This window comes from Mesoplodon densirostris, chromosome 3, assembly GCF_025265405.1.
Source record: "Mesoplodon densirostris isolate mMesDen1 chromosome 3, mMesDen1 primary haplotype, whole genome shotgun sequence".
Lineage (NCBI taxonomy): Eukaryota > Metazoa > Chordata > Mammalia > Artiodactyla > Ziphiidae > Mesoplodon > Mesoplodon densirostris.
The window spans coordinates 19,923,646-19,946,679 of NC_082663.1; the positions used below are offsets into that span (position 1 = coordinate 19,923,646).

The 23,034-nt window shown below is 33.0% G+C and overlaps 1 long non-coding RNA gene across 2 annotated transcripts in view; it reads right to left on the reverse strand.

The window, feature by feature from the left end:
* LOC132485130 (uncharacterized) overlaps positions 1 to 23,034 on the reverse strand; it is a 190,258-nt gene that overhangs the window by 23,175 nt on the left and 144,049 nt on the right. The window contains exon 4 of one of the 2 annotated variants that reach the window (XR_009531393.1): positions 9,904 to 10,114. The exons of the other annotated variant lie outside the window; for it this stretch is intronic. This is a non-coding gene — a long non-coding RNA (uncharacterized LOC132485130). Of the gene's footprint in view, positions 1 to 9,903; positions 10,115 to 23,034 lie in introns of those variants that run through there. 2 annotated transcript variants of the gene reach the window in all.

Genomic DNA, 23,034 nt, shown 5'->3' on the forward strand with positions numbered 1-23,034 from the left:
GTTCGTGCCCCGGTCCGGGAAGATCCCACATGCCATGGAGCGGCTGGGCCCATGAGCCATGGCCGCTGGGCCTGCACATCCGGAGCCTGTGCTCTGCAATGGGAGAGGCCACAACAGTGAGGGGCCAGCGTACCGAAAAAAAAAGAAAAAGAAAAAGAAAAAATATATATATATATATAATAGGTTAAAAATTAGCTTTTTTTTTAACAATAGAAACAAAACAACAGAAGGAAAGAGCTATATTTTTATAGGTTTATGGGATTAATCTAAAAAGAAATGTGTAGGACTTCTATGAATAAAATAATAAAAACATATAAAATAAAATAAAATGTAAGCATATTTCAGGTTCTTATATGGAAAACCCAAAATAAAACATGTAAGTTCTCCCCAATCAATATCTTTTAACAAATTTGAACAAAAATCATGTTAAAAATTAATTTTTGAAACTGCCAATCAAATTAACTTCACTTGGAATAAATGTTTTTATAAAAAGCCCAGGAAATGTTGACAAAAATAATGAAAAAGAGCTTGCACTAATTCTGTAATTTCTTTAGCCATGTAATATAACTACCTGCAATCATGAAGAATCTGGAAAAGAACTGCCAATTCACTCTTTAAAAAGGCACTTGAATAATAATTTAAATTTAAAAAGTAAGAATCAAGGATGGAGCACCATGCCAGATGCACGCATATTTTTTAAGGGGTAAAGAAACTTTAATAAAATATTCTTTCAGATGCCAGCCATTTACTAGTACTTCTAGAATCTCCATTCCCAGAGTTCCCAGAGAAAACACTTAGTTTCTTACATTATTACCAATATATCAGCTGAAAATATTGAGAAGCACTGACAAGGGTCCAAAATAAATTAAATGTGGGATGGATAAGATTGAGCTTAGCATGCAAAACAAAATAGATGACAAGAGAAATGGTCAATTCATTTAACTTAGTAAAAATTATACACAACTGTATATCAACAATCACTTGGAACAAATAAAACCAGAAATTATACTGGAGGAGAAATTCAACAAAGTTTAATAGGCAAAAAATAAAAATAAGGAACAGAACAACTGAGTATTTAGAAAGAATAAAAAGTATTTGTAATAATTTCTGAACAGAGAAATATTAAGAAGACTAGTATGCAAAGAAAAAAGCACATTCACCCAATTTATGCATTTTTCCATCAAATTGGTAAACTGGTAACACATTTTAATGCAATACTAAATATGTTTATATATGCAGAAACAGTCACTCTTCCTAGAGGAAAAAGTGAAAATATATAAAGCATATTATGAAAAGCTGTATTAAATCTTTAGATTAAAATGATCATATCAACTGAGCAATCAATGCCATTCATTATTAAGGAAATGAGAAATACACAGAGTTGAGTCAGTAGTTTCATTAAAGTAAAATTCCAAGGTTCAAACAATTAGCCTAAATACCCTATAGTTGGATATTAGGTAAATACAAAGTCTGCAACTATATAATAATGAACCTTGCAGTAACTATATATTATTATTTAATACAAAGAATAATATGTGAGCAATGCTTAGTATAATATTAAATTAGTAAGGTAGTAAAACACTACATACTGATATCAATATGTGAAATACTACACGATTATATAGTAATTTATATAATACTAGTTTATAATACTAGATATATATCACTAGATAGATACATGCATAGAGAGAAATAAAGTACGATCACATAGTTATGAGAGAGTAATTGATATGATCTTTTTGGTTATATGTATTTCAATCTATATCATGTTTAAAATTAGTATGATTATTTTGTTTAATATTTAATTTTAGGATTTTTCCAAGGAAAATAAGCATACATTAAAAAATATGTTTCTAATATTTGTTTTACATATAACATCAATATCAAAAACAAAACATGAATTAATTAAATCTTAATGGTAAGAGAAATGTGACATTACAGTGAAGCCTTACAACAAAATATATAGCAAACTGGAAAAACATTCAGACTACTTATAAAATATTTTTCATAAAGCAAATATTCACTATATAAAGTTATATTCCAAAATCAGGATTGAAAACTGTGAATAATTGTGTATAAAGTATACACAAATGATTGGAAAGAAATATACTAAAATAGAGCAGTTTCCTTTGGTGAAATTTAGGGTCCTTTAAGATATAGTGTATTTGTTGAAATTAATTTAGATTTTTCAAAATTACAAAAGGGACCAAACTGATTTTTTAGAAAAAATATAAGCTGAAATTTAATACAAATATAATTAAGTATCTAGGATCTATCTATTTACTATCAGGTTACATTATTTCATATGATATACCTAAAACTTTTTCTACAAAATATCTCTAAGGCAGAAATAAATCATAGATGAATCTTTCATAGTTAGGATCAATTGACCTTAACTTTATAGTAAGAAATTATTAGTTTTATTTATTTTCTCTGTAATTTAATAAATTCTATTCTTGACATTGCTGAAGATGAAAGATGACAAATTATATTTCTTTTACAATAATATTATTTACTTAATCAGAATTAGAGAGTTGTGAAAGGAAATATAACTCAATGACATATTTGGAGGTTAATAGATACATAGAATGGACAATTCTTGATGGATTAGTTAGTAAGTTTAATGTTTTAAAACATTATTAGTTCATCACTAATATGCTGATTTACAGTTGTAGACTGCTGTTAAATTTATTATAATATTCCAATGTGTTTTATTGTGTTCCCCACATGCTAAACAAAGTCTTGTCTTTTATAAAATTGTTAAATGCTGTTGGAAGTTGAACAGAATTATTGTAGAGCTTTAAAAAAAATCAAATATGGGCAAAGGACTTGAATAGACATTTCTCCAAAGACTGTATAAAAATGACCAAAAGATAGATGAAAAGATGCCCCACATCACTAGTCATCAGGGAAATGCAAATGTAAAACACAAGATATCTCTTCATGCCTGTTAAGAGGGCCCTTATCAAAAAACAAAAGACATAAGGTATTGGTGAGGATATGGATTAATTGGAACTATTGTACCCTGTTGGTGGAAATGTCAACTGGTACAGCCATGATGGAAAACAGTATGAAGGTTCCTAAAATATTAAAAATACAGGTACCATATGACCCAGCAATCCTATTTCTCTGTGTTTATCTAAAATAACTGAAATCAGAATCTTGAAGAGGGTATTTGCACTCCCATGTTTATTGCAGCATTATTCACAGTAAGTAAGAGGTGGAATCAACCTGAATGTCCATGGATGTATAAATGATAAAGAAAATGTGGTATATACAGTGCAATATTATTCAGCCATAAAGAGAAGGAAATCCTGTCATGTGCTACAACATGGATGAAATTTGGGGAAATAGTTAAGTGAAATAAGACAATCACAGAAAGATACTGCATGATTCCACATCTATGAGATATTCAAAGTGGTCAAACTCAAAAGTGGAATGGTCGTTACCAAGGGTGTGGGGAGGGAGAAATGTGGAGTTGTTACAAAATGCGTATATGCTTTATTCATGCAAGATGGATAAATAGAGATCAGCCGTAAAACGCTGTGCTTAGAGTTAACAATACTGTAATGTCCACTTAGGATTTGTTAAGAGGGTAGATTTCATATTATGTGGTTTTTACCACAATAAAAAGAGAGCGAGAGAGAGAACTTTAAAACTTAGTATTAAGATATCATCTATAAAGAAAATCTCTCTTTGGATTGTTAATCCAATACTATTTATCCAAAGAACTATCTTGTCCTCATCCCCAATCCAGTTAATTATTGTTCATGTGCTTTTATTACAATTGGATATTTCAAAATCACCTTCACATTTTTATTCTCACTACAAAATAGTTTTTTTACTTTGTAGGCTTTCCCGATTCTTGCCACATTAAAATTGTGGAGTTTGTTTTTGTTTCATTTTTCTGATAACTGTTGTTTGAGCCTATAAGCATTTCTTATTATGTTTTTTACCATTCAACTGAGATTTTCATACAGCTTCACTGAACTTGAGATGAAATCTAGTGTTCCTTTTGCTGTGCAAATACAAATGTTTTCTCTCTTTTCTGATAGATGACCTAGTTAAATTGTTGTTTATTCACAGAAGCATGTAAATTATTTGTCTAAATAGATTTTGAATTCCAAATGGATGAATTAACATGACACTCACAGAAGCTGTTTTAATTTTAATTTGTATTTTGGTATTTCTATTGTTTCAACTTGATAATATTATTTACAATACTACTCATTGATAAATATAATAATTTTATTTAAAGAGTTAATGTTTTATCGAACCAAGAAATAGAGCAGAAAACTAAAAAAAATTATTAACCAGTTAATACATCATGAATATTTTTATAAATATTACAACATATTTTATCTTTACTTAATAAGCTCAAGTTACTTTAGAGAAAATCCTATTTTATCTATGTAACAGTAATAGAATATTACCTACTGAAATGAAATGAGAACTTGGTTTATTTACTTAACTTTATATTGAAGTTAGGGCTTCATAATGAATTTTAGAGATAGATTTTTTTTTAATATTTTTCAGTTTTAATAGTATACAAACTAATGCATTACTGTGTACACAAGTCCAAAACACAACACAACAAACTTCTGATTTTACATTTGCAAGATTAGACCACAAAAAATAAAATTCTATTACCTTGTATTTTTAATTAAAAAATACTATTTGGTATAATTTCCGTATAAAATACCCACATTTTAGGTGTACACTTTGGTGAAGTATAAAAACATATAACCTTGGAAATACCATGTTAATAATGATTATAAAGCATATCTATAGCCCCATAAAGTTTTCTTTCCAATTATCCTCATCCCTCATATTCTATACTTCAGCCTTAATGCAAACACTGCTCTGCTTTCTCTGATTAAAGATTAGTCCTGCTTGTTCTAAAATTTCATATAAGTAAAATCTTAGGGTTATACTGCCTTGTTTTACTCAGGAGGCTATTTTTGAGATTCATCTTTGCTGTCATGCTTATTAGCAGCTCAATCTTTCACATTACCAAGTAGTATTCATATGTATATATCACAATGTTTATTCAATAACTTGACAGATAATTGTACTTTTTCTGGTTTTGAATGTTTTATAAATAAAATTACTATGAACATTAAACATATGTATAAGTCATTCTCTGTTTATCAGTTTAATTTTCTCTTGGTTAAGTACCTAGAAGTTAAATTACTTCATCTTATGGGCAATGCTTATTTAAGTTTATATGAAACTGGCAAAAAAATTTACATTCTGACCAGCAATGTCTGAGAGATTATGGTGCTGCAGATTCTCACCAATATTTGGCAAGTCCTGATTTTAGCCATCTTAGTAGTTGATTTATGTATGGTATTTCATTGTGGTTTTAATTTGCATTTTCCCTATGATTATTAATGTTGTGTCTTTTCATGTGATTATGGAACATCCATATATCTTTATGGGGGGAAATATGTGTTCAAATATTTGTCCTTTTTAATTATTTGAGTGTTGACATTCATCGAAGTTGAGGAAGTCTTATAAATCGTTTACCCAAGTCCTTTGTCTAATAATGTATGCCAACTATTTTGTCTCCATTTGAGGCTTACTCTTCTTTTCTTTAGAAGGTGCCTTACAACAAAGGAGTAATAAGATTAGATAAATCGTATCATATTTTTGAATGCTTAATGCTTTTGTGTCCTAGCTAGAAAAGATTTTCCTAACCAGAGGTCATAAAGTTTTTTCTAATTTGCTTTTACATGGAGACCTTTCTCATTTTTTCCAATGATTTTTTCAATATGTCTACATTTATGGTCTCTGTATTCCACACCATTGATCTTTATGTCTATTCTTACAGAAATACTACTTTGTTTAGATTACTGTAGCATAACAGAAAGTTTTAATCTCAAGCATGTAAGTCTTCCAAATTTGTTCTTTTTGAAAATTGTTTAGGTATCTTATATCCTTTACATTTAACTATAAATTTTGGAATCAGTGTCAATTTCTTCAATGAAAAACTCTGCTGAAGTTTTGCTTAAAATTGCATTGAATCTATGTAAATAGATTTGAAAAAAATTGATATCTTAACATTATTAAGGCTTGTAATCCTCAAAAATGTATATCTCTCCACTTCTTTAGGTCATCTTTAATTTCTCTCAGTAATGCTTCTTAGTTTTCTGTATACAGTACTTGCATAAATTTTGTTAACATTATTCCTTATAGTTCATGTTTCTGGATGACTGTCAATGACATTGATTTTTACTTTTATTTTCTATTTGTTCATGGCTATTGTTTACAAACTACAGTAGATTTTGGTATATTGACCTGTTATTTTGTGGACTTGTTAAATAAAATTGTGTGTTCTAGTACCTTTTTTAGATTTCCTATGTTTTATATGTACAATTATGTGAAGACAGAAAATTTATTATTTCATTTCTAACGTATTTTTTTCTATGTGTTGCTTTCTTGCACTTGCTAAGACCTAGGTAATATTGTTTAAAGCGATGAGGGTATCTTTGCACTGCTGTTGATTTTAGGTGAAAAATATTCTTTTTTTACTGTTAAATATGGCCTTAGAGATAGATACCATTCATCCATTTTTAGAAATTTATCTTCTATTCCTAGGTTTCCGAGAGTCATTTTTTAATTTAATGGTTAATTTTATTTAAAAATTTAAGACTTATTTTGAGGGAATAATATGGATTTTCTTCTTTCTTCAGTTAATACAATGAAATTCATTAAATAATTTTTAAATGTTCAGCCAACTTTATCTTCTTAGGATAAACCACAGTTGTTTATTTTGGCAAACTTGGAAATACACTACTCAAATCTCCTTCAAGAAGAACTGCCTCAGAGAGCTTGGTCAATTAACAGTCTCAGCTGGCCCTTCCTTGAATGCTGATGCCATGCTTACCCTGGGCTGCTACAAGCTCATTAATTAGCACAGAAGGCGACTGTTACTACAAGATGTAGCCTTCATTTCACGTACAACTCTTGCTCTGGAAATTCCTACCAACTTCATTAAGAGTTTGTAAGAACTGTACCGTAGTCTGAAGTTCTTCCTATCCAATTCTCCCCTCTGTCTCATTTTTAATAGACTGCCCACTGTCTTGAGAATTTGTCTGCCTACCCGTTTTCCCTTCTTTTGTAGCCCTGGTGGGCTGTTTTCCTCAATAGATATCTTGCATGCTAATATCATGAATATTTAATATCTCATATATATACAATATTATATTATTATAATATATAAAATCCAGAAACATATACATATATGCTGGATTTAATTTATCTAGTATTTTAAGACTTTTACATCTGTAGTAATCAGTGATGTTTATCTGTGGTTTTGCTTTAAAAAAAAACCTCTCTAATTTTTACTGCAGTGTTATGCTATCCCCAGAATTGCATATATATATATATATATATATATATATATATATATATATATATATATATATCGAATATATTTTTATGAAAGAATTTGTAAAGAATAAGTGTTTATTGGTTCTTAGAATACTTCATAGACTTCACCAGAAAAGACATCAGGGCATGCATATTCAATTATTTGATAAATATGGGTATACTCAGATTTTTTATTTCTTTTTGTGTCAGTTTGGGTGACCTGTGTCATTAACATGTCTGTACATTATGTTGGCATAAATTTGCCCATAATATCTTTTGTCTTTTCAATGTTTTTAGGACCTATAGTTATGACCTATGTTCATTTCTTCCTTGCTTGGTCTATTATAGGTTTATCAATTTTATTTATTTATACTTTTTTTTAAAATGAATTGAGCCATTGTATCTCCTATGTTGGCTTTTGATATATACTCCTTGGGTCTTTTATAACAGTTACTTGGGCTTTATGATATGTATTTTTAATTTATCATAGTCTCCTTACAAATCAGATTTTAACACTTCACCTATAAGAAATATTTTAAAAATATTTTAATTTCCTTATTCTTTGTGCTGTTGTTCCTTCATATTAATGATATTCTCATGATTATGTTTCCAGTTTTTATTTAGTTATTTTTATTTATTTATTATTTTGGTCTTTGCATGTCTTAATTTTTTTATTATATGCTGAAAACAAAGAGGTTATATTGTTGAGAGTGAATTTTGTTTCTTTTCCTTAAAGAAGTGTTGAAATTTTTTTTGGCAAGTATTTAAGATAATTATAGATGAGCCTAATTCTTTCAAGGATTGCTTTTAAGCATTTTTAGGGCAGTTCTAAAGTAACTTTTTTTCCTAGAGCTAAATTTAGCACTACAGATAAGATATGACTCTCCTGGGATCTTATCTTAATCACTCTGGTTTCAACAAATATTTCTGAGCCCTGTTTAGTAGTCAGCAAATTTCTGGATGTCATTCTTACTCAACTTACTGTTCTCTGATATTCTAGTCCTCATATTCTAGCTACCTGAACCTTAGCAAACTCACATATTATTCTCCTCAGCTCAGCAAGATTGCTGTTCTACTTGTGCTTCTTCTTCCTTCTTAATGGTCTGGAAACTACTTTCATGCAGAAACCTGAAGCAATCTAGAGCTAAACTTGTTGTCTTCCTTCTCTCAGGAATTACAGTCTCATGATGCCTATATCCCAATATCTGAAAACAGTAATTTTATATATTTCTTTCAATTCTGTAGGAATTTACAGAGAGACATAAGACCAGCACATATTATTCTATCATAGGCAGAAGTAGAATTCCTGAATTATTTATTTTCTTTATTTTTTTATAATTTTAATACCAATAAGACAACCACATAAAACAAATTAATAGCTTATTAATAATGCAGTATAAAATTTAAAAATCTAGTCTGAAGATAGATCCTTGACAACCAAGCCAGATGCCTTCAAATGCCTCTTTGCAATCACAATTCTTTTCTCTCTCCAAGAGTAATCACTATTCAGACTTTTTTACTTTGCATTTTCTTACTTTATACTTTTTACAACTGTATTGTTTTATCACTAGAGTGTGTAACCCTCAACATTAAAACACTATAGCCCAGTTTCTCCTGAATCTCAGCCTTTATGCACTGTCCTCCCACTGCCTGAAAATGCTCTTGCCAGCTCTTCCTTGAGCTAGCTTTGGCTTGGGTTTCAGGACTCAGTTGTATGGCATCTTCTCCAGGTTGGTTAGAGGGCCTCTTATCATATAACACTCTGAAAATGCATCTAACATGGAGGAAGATCACCAGTTAACTTTTCTGTACCTGGCATTACAGTGTAAATCCCTTAAAGAAAGGATCATATTTTATTTTTTTAATTACTGTATCCAAATAGCCTGAAACACAATATGGTTTTGATAAATAATTCTTTATTCAGTGCAAAAGTTTTTGGATAAGTAGCTACTATTAAGCAGTGACCTTTGTGTTGTCAATACTTTTGTCTTTATTTGCTTAGCTCTCTCTTTTTATTTCAGACCCCACCTGCCCTTCTCCAGAACATGAAGTAAGCAATGCTTGTATGATGCCAAATCCTACTGAATTCACACCAATCACTCTGTTCCAACTCACTTTTCCCTGTTCACTCTTCAAAACTCCCCTGTCATATACACAGTTTGCACCAAATTCTAAGATTTATTGCCAAAAATTCATTCCCCTAATGACTGAGGATTTATGTTGGCACTAGACATCTAAATTTCAATGGGCATTTGCCATCCTATAGAATATACAATGTGACATTCAACTATACTCTGAGTTTATATAATACACTTATCCTGGGTGCTAGATAGAATAAAACATAAAAATAATATGTATTCATCTGTAAAAGTCATCTTTTCTATATAAACAATAATAGAGCCATCACAACACTTTGTAGGTAAAAATCCAATGTAACAACTTTATGTGTCTTGAGTAAGAAAATAGGGAAGTATTATTTCCTGTACAAAATCCAGACTGAGCAAAACAAATAACACTTTTCCACTCAGTGAGTCACCAGAATGTAACCTTTCAAAAATTTTCCAGTAAGAAAATATCCTACATAGTGCATTACAAAATAGCATATCCTATGTGTATAGCCAGAAGAAAAACTTATAGTGGGAAAGAGATCCATGAATTCTAATGAGAGCACATAGTAACACTGACTGGGTTTTTTTCTGTGTCATTTCACTCAGTCATCAGAGGACATCCTTGTAACTCACTGAAAAACATAAGGAGAGATTAACGTTTTCACATTTTTGAATGAATATCTGTAAAACATGAATCATATACTAAGGAATGAGATTGATGGAGATGAAAGTGAAGGTTTTAAAATACTTGACAAATCTAAGGACAAATCAATCTTATTTGTTCGCATTGGCTTAACATACTGTGAATCTTATCCTAAAGAAAGTAATAAAAATTGTCCTAAATTGAGATTCTCAATGTTGACTCTAAACAACGTGGTTTATTCTCCTCTCATGTTCTGGAGCATTAGACTTTCCAGCATCTCCCAGAATCTCCTGATATGATGGGACAGATGTTTCCAGTTGGGAGAAACTGTTAGGGCACATTTCTATTCTTATTATTTCACTATTTTATATTATATTTTGTGTGATATAAAATTTACATCATTGATTGGTTTATTATTCCATGTGTATGATTTATAAACAAAAATGTATATAGAAAGTAAATATGGTTATTTCTATAATTGTATACATGTTCACAAAATATTAGAAGATCTCTGTTGAAGAAGATTCCATTATGAATATTCAACTAAATTTTGTAATTTGTAAGCTCTCCCAAATGATAAAGAGCCACATAGCAGATTCTCCCAAAACCATGCAAGAAAATCAGAGAGCAATGAGTTAAAATTGCTTATAGTAAGATGGTTTATCTGGTCTGCCTTATCTGGACATCAAAAAATATTTAATTTTTTTTTAAATTTTTAATTAGAGTATAGTTGATTTACAATATTATGCTAGTTTCAGGTGTACAGCAAAATGAATCTGTTACACATATACATATATCTGATCATTTTAAGATTCATTTCCCATATAGGTCATTACAGAGTATTTAGAAGAGTTCCCTGTGCTATACAGTAGGTCCTTATTAGTTATCTATTTTATAAATAGTAGTGCATATATGTCAATCCCAATCTTCCAATTTATCCCTTCCCCCCTTACCCTCATAACCGTACATTTATTTTCCACATCTGTAACCCTATTTCTGTTTTGTAGATAAGTTCATTTGTACCATATTTTTTAGATTTCATATATAAGCTTTTGCACAGCAAAGGAAACCATAAACAAAATAAAAAGCCGACCCTCAGAATGGGAGAAAATATTTGCAAACGAAACAACTGACAAGGGATTAATCTCCAAAATCTAGAAAGAGCTCATGCAGCTCAATATCAAGAAAAACCAAACAATCCAATCAAAAAATGGGCAGAAGATCTAAATAGACATTTCTCTAAAGAAGACATACAGATGGCCAAAAGCATATGAAAAGATGATCAATATCACTAATTATTAGAGAAATGCAAATCAAAACTACAATGAGGTATCACCTCACACCTGTCAGAACTGTGGGAATGTAAATTGGTACAGCCACTATGGAGAACAGTATGCAGGTTCCTTAAAAAAAAAAAAAAAAACAGAGCTACCATATCATCCAGCAACCCCACTCCTGGGCATATATCTGAAGAAAACCATAATTTGAAAAGATGCATGAGCCCCAGTGTTCATTGCAGCACTATTTACAATAGCCAGTACATGGAAGCAACCTAAATGTCCATCCACAGAGGAATAGATAAGGAAGATGTGGTACATATATACAATGGAATATGACTCAGCCATAAAAAAACAATAAAATAATGCCATTTGCAGCAACATGGATGGACGTAGAGATTTTCATACTCAGTGAAGCAAGACAGACAGAGATGGACATCAAAATCTTAAGGTAACATTTAGATTAATTCAAATATGATTATTCATTCAACAAATATTTATAAATGACCCACTATGGATAAAACACATTTATGCGCTGAACATACAACTGTGGATAAGATTGTCCCTACTCCCCTGTACATAATAATTCAGCTTATAGATTTCTGAATAAAATAGAATTAGTTGAGGGCACTTCAAGCTGTGTAATCTAAAGATAAGTGTATACCTAAGAAGTATTATTTTTAAATATAAAGATTAGTATTTAGGTGATTTCAAATAGTAGATTTCAATGCCATTTGCACCCAGTGCCATTATATGAGTACAGATAAAAATGCCTCTTTAGCTGGATCCCAGAATTGAAAAAGACCTGAATTCAATTTATAACGAACATGTGATGTCTGTTAGAAAGTGAAATGCATGGTTATAAACCACTGAGAATTTTGCAGCCATTGTTACTTCAGCATGACTTAACCCAAGCTGAGTGCTATCAAAAAATATTAAATTTTCTTAAAATTAACAAATTGATATTATCATTTCTGTAGGTTAACTTTCATTTTTGCAGCATATGAAAATAATGGTAAAAATTTTCAGCATGATTTTATATCTAATTAGAACTCGATGGAGGATTTTAACTGGGGACTATGACAGGATCATGTTTACATTTTACAGCAATCCCCCTTACTGCTATGTCAGAAGGGACGGGAGAAGGACAAGAGTCTAAATAGTGACATCTGTTTAGAAATCAATTCAATGAGTGATAATCAGAGCTTGGTTCATGTTAACTGTAGTGAGTATAGTAGAAACATGGATAAATTAGAAACACATTTTAGAAATAGAATGGACAAGAACTGCTCTTGCATCATGCAAATTTCCTTCTGTCAGTTCTTCCTAAAGTAGGGTCCCAATATCTAAAGACTGAATACACTGATAGTGGATATATTTTTGCTCGATTTTGTATTCCTAAACTGATACTAACTGAGAAGAGAACCTAGAAATCCAGCCATCTCAGGGCCTATTTTTTTTATTATTATTAACCAGGATTATTTTTATGTTTATAGAGTCCTGGAGAATACTACAGTATTTATTTCATTTCCTTAGCCTTTGATTCATATTGCTTAATATGTCATCTCTTATTAGAATAAATACTGGTAGGCATGACTTACCCAGCGACGGATATCTTAGTTCACTTGAACTGCTGAGACCTGTCTTCATGGTTAAATACATCCAAATTCTATGCAGATTTTCCTAGCCAAGCTTCTGTTTAGTTCTGTTGTGTTTTGTTCAATTTAGTTTTAATTAGCACAACTTAAGTACTATGGTGAGTGGGTGGGGCGAAATTAGAGAATGGATCCTAGTTTCATTTGCTTGCATGTTTAACATGAGAAGCAGTTTTGTATGTGAGACTGAATGTGAAATAGAACTTAAAACTTTGAAATTATTGACATTATATATTTCATTCCTTATCGAAGATTAAGATAGTTAATAGATTGAGTCTTTTAAATAAGGAGTTTTACATCTAATGCAATAATAAATTTGTTATTCCTCAAAGTTAAATACTCAATTCAATAGACAAGCTTCCTAAAGATGTGTTTAAAAACAGCATAGATAAAGCTGAGTGGTGTGTATTCAACTTTCCAAATAAGAATTGGTCTTACTGAGGCACTTGATTTCTTCATTTAATTTGCTACCCAGCAGTGTTCTACATGCCTTGGTGCATATTAATGCAATTTGTTTGCTCCTGTTAGTAGCATATTTTCTTAAATAAATCACTTTGTTATTGTAGCATTATTTTCTCACTGAAATATTTAATTGGCTGGACATATTACTTCAATAATATCACACTGTCATTACTTTAAAAAGGAATGGGAAGCCTTGAAAATAATCTGATTTACCAATAACTATGCTTCAAATACATTCCCCAACTAGGGCAGAAATTAAATCCCTGCTAACCAATAAATGGTTTTGCTAATTGAATGAATCACTTTTCTAAACATTTTATTGGTTCATTAAAATATGCTAAATGAGGAAAAAAGTGAGGGCTATCCTAAATATTATAAGGGGCTTCTTTGCACTGATTCAGATTCATGTTCTTTTAATTTTACCCTCTTCCTTCTTCCTTTTCTATGTAGATAAGTCATTTTAAAAATAATAACCCATAATTTTATGTTTTTACAAACTATACGAATTTCTTAAAATTGATTTTTTTTTTTTTTTTTTTTTTTTTTTTTTTTGCCGTATGCAGGCCTCTCACTGTCGTGGCCTCTCCCATTGAAGAGCACAGCCTCCGGACGTGCAGCCTCAGTGGGCATGGCTCACGGGCCCAGCCACTCCGCGGCATGTGGGATCTTCCCCAACTGGGGCACGAACCCGTGTCCCTTGCATTGGCAGGCGGACTCTCAACCACTGTGCCACCAGGGAAGCCTGATGTATTTTTTTAATGCCAATTTTTATCAAAATTTTGAATCTCCAATAAAAATGTATATACTCATATATTTGTTAATAAAACTTTTATGGAAGATTTAAAATGAGCCAAGAACTATGTGAACAAGGAAGAGTCGTGTTATCCATTTCTGGATCTGGGCATAGCATTCTTTTTTGTTGTTGTTGTTAAGATTTTTTTAATGTGGACCATTTTTAAAGACTTTGTTGCATTTGTTACAACATTGCTTTTGTTTTTTATGTTTTGGTCTTTTGGCCACGAGGCATGTGGAATCTTAGCTCCCTGACCAGAGATGGAATCAGTACCCCCTACATTGGAAGATGAAGTCTTAACTACTGGACCTCCAAGGAAGTCCCCTGGGCAAGCATTTTTAATGAGTGCTACAGACTTTTTCCCCAGAAATAATAAGCATAATTTTTAATAAGAAAATATGATACTCACATAAATTACTTATGCTAAAAATCTGACAAATTATATCTAATGAAACCATTAGGTAGTTATAATTCCAAGGATGTGAATAATATTCTAATATTATTATCTAAAAATATTATTATCTAAAAAATACTAATATTCAGTCATTAATAAAATAGGAAAGGAAAAATTACCACATAAGAAATATATGGGATCGGGGCCTCCCTGGTGGCGCAAGTGGTTGAGAGTCCGCCTGCCGATGCAGGGGATACGGGTTCGTGCCCCGGTCTGGGAGGATCCCATATGCCGCGGAGCGGCTGGGCCCGTGAGCCATGGCCGCTGAGCCTGCGCGTCCGGAGCCTGTGCTCCGCAACGGGGGAGGCCACAACAGTGAGAGGCCCGCATACTGCAAAAAAAAAAAAAAAAAAAAAAAAAAAAGAAATATATGGGATCAATATCTTTCTAACAGAAATAAACATAATAGAAGATGCCAATAACCTCATTTTTTTTTAAATAATGTAATTTAAAATTATAAGATAGAAAATTGTGCTCTTTCTTCAAAACACAGATTTTATTCAGTAATAATGTTTGTAGGCGGTGACATTCAGATGAAGCGTTAAATTGAAGTTCCATCTGCCTGAATTTAGAAGTTATTAACAATGCTAAAATGCCTTATTACTCTGGTTTAGAAAAAGAGGGTGTATACACCCGTGTCCTGGATGGCATTGCCTTTTTGTTGAAATGAAATTATGGATGAATTGTCACTAATAGAAATGTTCACCGCAGAAAACAGAATGTTGCTGAGTGCACCAAGGCATTCACTACTGCCTATCAGAAATGTAAAATATCATCTAGAAAATGCCATTTTAATGTAGCATAAAATAATGCAATTTATTCTCTAAGCAGGTGTGACACTAGTGGGAAGTGAGTGTAGTTACACCTAGATCTCATTCAGTCAACAATCTCTATAATATTTACTTTATTATGAATTTGTTATTTTATTACACAAACTGACTCATTCATTTATAAGCCTTGCTTTTTCATTTCCCTATAAACTGTATAGCATATTTGTAATTAAGAGAAAAAGTATTTGATGAATAAGCCATTTTCATACATTAAACTGTTGAAATGGCAAATAAGAATATCTTGTACCAGATGGTCAAAGATGGCCAAAAGTAGAACTTTCTCTGAGCCAGATTAAGTATGTAACTCCTGAAAGGGAGATATACAGTTTACTAGCTGTCCAATACTATATTTTTGGAAATATAAACACAAAGCCGTAAAGTTTTTAAACACAAACTTTATGGTTGGTAAATTATTTTCTTTAATATTGAGCCTATTTCCATGTGTTTCCATACCTATTTTATCAAACCAAGGTGCTAAAATGCACTTATAACTGAATTTTTTGTCACATGGCTAATATAAAATTTTAGTTTAAATTTTACAGATGTCAAATCTACATGGAGAAAGCACATAGTTATACACCACATTTTCTTTACCAATATTTACCTTTTTTAAAAAATACAAATAAATTTTATGTATCTATGTCACTAACAAATGACTTCCTGTATTTTTTTTTGCATTTTTTTAACATCTTTATTGGAGTATAATTGCTTTACAAAGGTGTGTTAGTTTCTGCTTTAGAACAAAGTGAATGAGTTATACATATACATATGTTCCCATATCTCTTCCCTCTTGCGTCTTCCTCCCTCCCTATCCCACCCCTCTAGGTGGTCACACAGCACTGAGCTAATCTTCCTGTGTTATGCGGCTGCTTCCCACTTCCTGTATTTTTAAAATGAAACTTCAAAGCAAGTCTATAGCACAATAAACAAATAACTCAAATATATTCTGAATTATACACTTTTAAAGTGTATATTTTTGCCAAAAATGTACCCATACTTTAAAATAGAAGTACTTTAAAAACTCATATATGTATATATATACATACATATGCATTTTTGATACAAGTAAAAATAGATAAAGAATACATAGAATTAAAAAAATGTCCATCTATAAAATATAGATCAAATCTACCATAGAATAAAAACACCAGTATAGGGCTTCCCTGGTGGCGCAGTGGTTGAGAGTCCGCCTGCTGATGCAGGGGATGCGGGTTTGTGCCCCGGTCCAGGAAGATCCCACATGCCACGGAGCGGCTGGGCCCGTGAGCCATGGCCTCTGAGCCTGCGTGTCCGGAGCGTGTGCTCCACAATGGGAGAGGCTTCAATGGTGAGAGGCCCGCATACCACAAAAATAACAACAACAACAACAACAAAACACCAATATAGAAAACTTGAAAGTTAAAAAGAAACATCTACATATACTATTACAAGACATGTAGTACTCCTATTAATGAACAATTTTTAATACCAGAAAAATTAGCATTTTGGATAAGACTATTTTTCCTTTTATTCCTGACTATATGTTGATACTTCTCTATATTGGTCTTCGGGAGACGAATGTCTATTAAATGTCTTGCATTTTTGTATGTTGTGTGAGCAGAGTCTTACCTTCGCTCTAAACTACTTTTTTCAAGGTTGTTTTTAGAGCAATCAGTTTTGGAAGACAAAGCTAATGACTCCCTTTGGAGCAAAGGGCAGGTGTGTTTACTGTCCATTATGGTAAAGGTTAGGTCTCTACCTGGAGCAAAGAACAGGTACACTTACTACCCATTATAAAGGATTCAAACAAGTAAACAAAACAGAACTAGTAGATTCAGATTGATGGTTGCTAGATGGGAGGGGCGTTGGGGAGGTGGACAAAATGAGTAAAGGGATTGAATCAAGAGGTACAAACTTCCAGTTATAAAATAAATAAGTTATGGGGATGTAATGTACAAAGTGGTGACTATAGTCAGTAACATTGTATTGAAAATGTGAAAGTTGTTAAGAAAGCAAATCTTAAAATTTCTCATCACAGAAAAAAAATTTTTGTAACTCTGTATGGTGACAGGTGGTAGCTAGAATTATTGTGGTGACCATTTGGCAATGTATACAAATGTCAAATCATTACGTTGTACACCAGAAACTAATATAATGTTGTTCTCAATTATACTTCCATGAAAAATACTTAAAAATTAAAAAAGAATTCAGACTGCCTAAGACTCTGGGTTTCTCTCATTGACTGCAACCCAGTGTGTACGCAGGCATTTACACGGGCCTATCTGGATCTCTACCATGGGACTCGGGGTTTGGGGGGGAGCAAGGGAAACTGAGGCCAATACGCCTCAGTTTCATGATGCTTGGTGTGCCATGAGTGATAAAGGTCTTTGCCTCTGTCCTTAACTTCTTGAGACTCATGCCAGCGTCCATGAAGCTGTGTCAGGCTAAACCGTTAGCTTGAAGACAGGAAAGATCTCAGATCTATGACATTGACTTTGTCAGTGAGGATGGGATTGTGACAGAGGCGTGGCTTCCAGTAAGAGATGTACGACAGCCCTAAGGAGTGGGCTCAGGGCTATGAGATGTTTTCTGAGCTCTGTTCGTGGATGCTCTCCATTCAGTGGAAGGTGTAGGGGTTGAGGAGGAGGTTGGGTTACCCACTGTGATACCTATTAATGAATAAGAGTTGAATTGATGTGGAGGGACTTAGCAGTGAGAGATGTGATTTAAATGTGTGGCCCAGATGGTGTCTGTGGTTTCGTGTACTGTTCTCTGTGTAGACAGAGGAAAGCTTGATATTGTGACACTGGGTTAGCAAGCTCAGTGACCCAAACCAAAAGGCAAGATAACTGTGGTTGCTGACCCAGGAGTCTCCAAAATTAAAATAAATATTGAAAGCTATTAGTATTCAATAAAGAGCTTTGAGTCAATCAAAAACTTTAGAAGTTCATTTGGTTAAGATGTAAGTGGTATACACGCCAATAAAACCTGACAGGAAGTGTGCCATGCCTGTTAGCGTGGATCCCCTCTCTGACTCTGCATGCCCTGAGCCCTCCATTCTTCCCTAACCCAATCTCAGTTGCTTCAAGGAGAAAGATGATTGGAGTGTGAACGAGCTCTCCTTGCTCCAAAAAGAGATGGAAGGCCATCCAGGTATGCTGGTGAACTTCAAGAGGAAAAACGGAAATTGTTATAGCTTTCTTGGGTACAAGTACCAAAGTCACCATCCAAGCAGGTTTCAGGAGGGAAGAGGACACTCAAATTCAACTGAGGGAAATTAGGTTAAGGGCACAGTGGAGAAGGGAAAAGAAAGTGACTTTGTGGGTGGGGGGACCTAGAGCAAATTCAATATATTGCTGTTCTGATGTCCTCTGCTGAATACACCAGTAGCATTGATGTGCTGTGTATCTGTACATCCTTATGACATAAGAATTAGAGAAGATGCTCCCATTCAGGGTCTGCCGCTATTAGAGAGGTGCGAGTGAAATACCACACTAGCTCCCCACCACCTTCAACCTGTTCCCTCCCCAGTGGTCAGATGGGAACAATGTAGTAAGTAACCCAGGAAAAGAGAGATGAATCACAGCTCTATTTAACTTCCTAATGGCTGCTGGAGTACTGAGAGACCCTCCCCAGTGCAACAGGCCACCTATTGGACATAGCCACTAACTCCTACACTGCCCCTTTAAAAAAAAGTTTCCTCAGTGGATATTTACATTTACATGAAAAAGTGGCAGCTATCTCTTTGGGAGAAACTTTTATCTTCACTGCACTACATGAATAAAAACCACCGGTTCATTAAAGCTCTTGATTTACAGAGGTTCCCTTAAATGCCTGGGCCTGGTTCACTGGTGGTTTAACTTAGCTGAAACCCAAGGTTATCTGTGAGACTGTTGCACTATTCAACTTCAACACCAGCTATACAGAGCCAACAATTGATTTAGGTGCACTGTTCAGTCAGCAGAACTTAAGGTCATTCTCCTAGTCCTGGTCAATGCTGCGCCATTTGGCAAAACTTGTTATAGTTCCACTTACACTTGGGTATCACCCAAGTTCCCTGTTATTCTATCATTTGGAAAACTATAGATTGACCAATTAAACATTCCCCTCTTAAGAGCTGCAGACTGGAAACAAATTGTTGCTATTGATTGAACAGTCTGTGTCATTCATGTAGATGCCTACCAAAAGGTCCTTTCTGAAATAAAACTGACTAGGATCAAGTTGCTCTTGGAACCTGACCTATCTACCCAGATGTCACTCTTGATGACTAGATCTATCATCCTGGAGGACAGAGAAACACATCCATCATAGCAAGGACTCTGTTTCCGATGCAGACTCCACCACCGTACACCAGACTTGTGACTCAGGTGAAGCGCCTTGCCACAGAGGATGACACATCACATGAGGAATTATTCTCTCACACTGTGGGACTTTTTGCCCTCCTCTCTAGACGCCCAGTGGTAATTTTCAATGTGGATACTGTTTCAGGTTGCAGTGCTATTTTTTTCTTATCCAATCAGCTGACTCCAGCAACTAACTTCTGTCCCTTGAAACTTACCTGTGATATGATTTTGACTCTTGGGGTCATCTGCAGCCTATGTTTTGTCTTTTATCATAAAGGCCCCTGAACAAAGGGCTGGTAGTAAAGAGGAGTAAAAGAATACAAGCATCTGGTGCTGAATGTTGTAAAGACCTCAAAAATCAACTAAAAATGATTTCTGACACTATCTTCATCCTCACCTCCTTTTCCCTACACTTCAGAAAGACTGAGAGAATGCATGCTCCCAGGTAAGGATGGTCTCCTCTTAGTTAAATAGTAAATGTGTTGTTGGTTTTTCCTCTTTCTATCTCACTCTCCCCCAACTTTTATACTGCTGGAAGGGCTTTGGTAAGAACCCCAGACTTTCTGTGGGAAATAAAAAAAAGATTATACATTTGGGAAAGGGTGAAGCACAACTAGAACAACCTGACTGTCTCTGAAGCCCAGGGTTCAAATCCTTTCAATACTGGTTTGGATTAAAGTAGCCTTGAATATGGAGTCATCCTCAACTAAATATTTGCAAGTAAAGTCAACTTCTGTTGTCATAAAGAAGTAGAACATGAATAGATAAAACAGACAAAGGGGGTCTTATCTCAACTATATAAAGATATCCTGCAAATCACTAAGAAAAATTTGGATAAATAATAGAAGAAATAGCAAAAACTCCAACAAGTATCTTTCAAAAGATGTCCAGATGGCCAATAAATCTATGAAAATGTATTACAATAAACCTAGTAGAATTTTTTTTTAATGAAGGAGAAGAAAAAAGACTTAATACCAGTTTGGCAAGGATGAACTGTTATTAGAAGTGAAAATTCAAGAACCACCTTAGAAAAATATTTAAAAGTACCTGCTAAAGTTCAACATATGCATATCCAATGATCAAGCAATTTCATCTTAGATGTATTCCCCAAAATATATGTATATATATATGTCACAAACAGATACACATATGATTGTTCATAGCATAATTATTCACAATCGTCAAAACTGGAACAATAACATTTCCATCAAATGTAGAATAAATATGGTATATGCATAAAACAAAATTCTATGCAGCAATGAAAATGAACTCACTATTACTACTCACAACAATACCAATAACTTTCACACACATAAAACAAAGTGAAAGAAAGCAGACACTAAGCAATGCATATGGTGCAATTTCACTTGTACGTGGTTAAAACAGTGGAAAACTAATGTATGCGTTTGAAGTTCAGCACACTGGTTATCTTTGGGGTGGAGTTAGATGTAGAAATTTGGGAAGAGAATGAATGTTGCTTTCTGAGATCCCAATACTAGTCTAATTTTTGATGCACTCTGTAGTTACAATGGTGTGTTCACTCTATAAGTATTGAGCCATTTGTGGTAATTTCTGCATTTAATTTTTGTAAGTTAGCCAGAAATAAAATAACAATAATATTAAAAGCAAAGCTGTCAAAAGTTTCAGAAAGTAGCTAACCCCCTGAATTCTATTTAGGGTTCACAACAGAGGTCTTAATGCATATTCCCAGATTTGAATTCTCATAGAAACTGGGCATTTTTAGAACAATATGGGAAAGCTAAAACGTATGAAGAACTATGTTGTATGTGGATGTATATGGAATGCACTTGATGTTATGGCTTGGAAAGAACCTGTCTCTGACATGCCTTGGTCAGAGAAGATTGTCAAGTATATAAAATCCTGCATGGCCAATTGGAAACTGAGAAGATTCTGTTGAGCTCCAGAAGCATCTTCCATGGCTACGCAAAATCAAGTAAGTCCAGTGTTAAATAGATGAACCAGATTTTTGCTGATACTAACACTAATATTAAGAGTACTTAAATTCTTACTATGTAAAAAGCAAAACATTTAATGCAAGAAAAATTACAAATTCAATGTGCCTATCTTGTGAAGCAGTTATCATTAATATCCCCACATTATAGATGAATAAAATGAGGCACGATGAGAGTAAAAAGCCACATTATTGGGTAATCATGTGAAAAGAGAAACAGAAGTTATAAGTAGTACAGCCGGATTTTTTGGCAATGCTTAAATATTTTAAAAAATTGTATTACATTATGGCTCAATGCAAAACAGCATGTCAAATGACAAAAAAAAATCTAATTCATTTAATCAACAGAACAAACTTTTTTATTAATTTCATAGTAATTAGTTTGAAAGATATAATTTTAGGTTGAAAATTATATTTATAGTATTCTCGATTTGCTATGTAATATATTAATGCCAAAGTACCAAATAATATGTGTAAACGCTATTAAATTAATATTCACACAATAGTAAATTTGTTTGTAAATCAGCAAAAAAATATATATATATGTATATATATAGTTATTACTGGAACATGGCTGAAGGCAAAAGTAACACCACAGTTATAGTCAACAAATATCAACTTAGCAAAAAAAGCTGACACTTTTTGCCCTTTTAAAGTATTTTCTGAATCATCTTCTTATTGATATAGTTATTTTGGGGAGATGGATTGCTTTAACCTTTCCCTTGTGCTACCGTTGATACCTGTACTTGTAATTAATTCTCATCCTTAATGATAATAAAGAATTTTTCCTTTAGTTGGGTATGATTTAATAAAGTTTTTTGAGGAGAAGGGAGAATGAGATTGGACTCATTGCTTTCATATCTTTCTTGTTTATATGTAGCTTAAACACTAAATACTCTTAGATGTGTAAAGAGAGGAGTCAATAACTTCTGAGAAGAATTGCACACATGACATGGGACAATTTCAATTTTTCTTAAGCAGAATTTTCCTAAAGACAGCTTGCTTTTGTTGAATTGATGCTGATACTCACTTTGGGTCAGCACCTCCATGGGCCACTTGGATTTGGAGACACCTGGGACTGAGAACTGAATAACCTAAGAATTGAGAAAGGCTTTAACATAGAGGGCTTCAATTCCAGTACTTG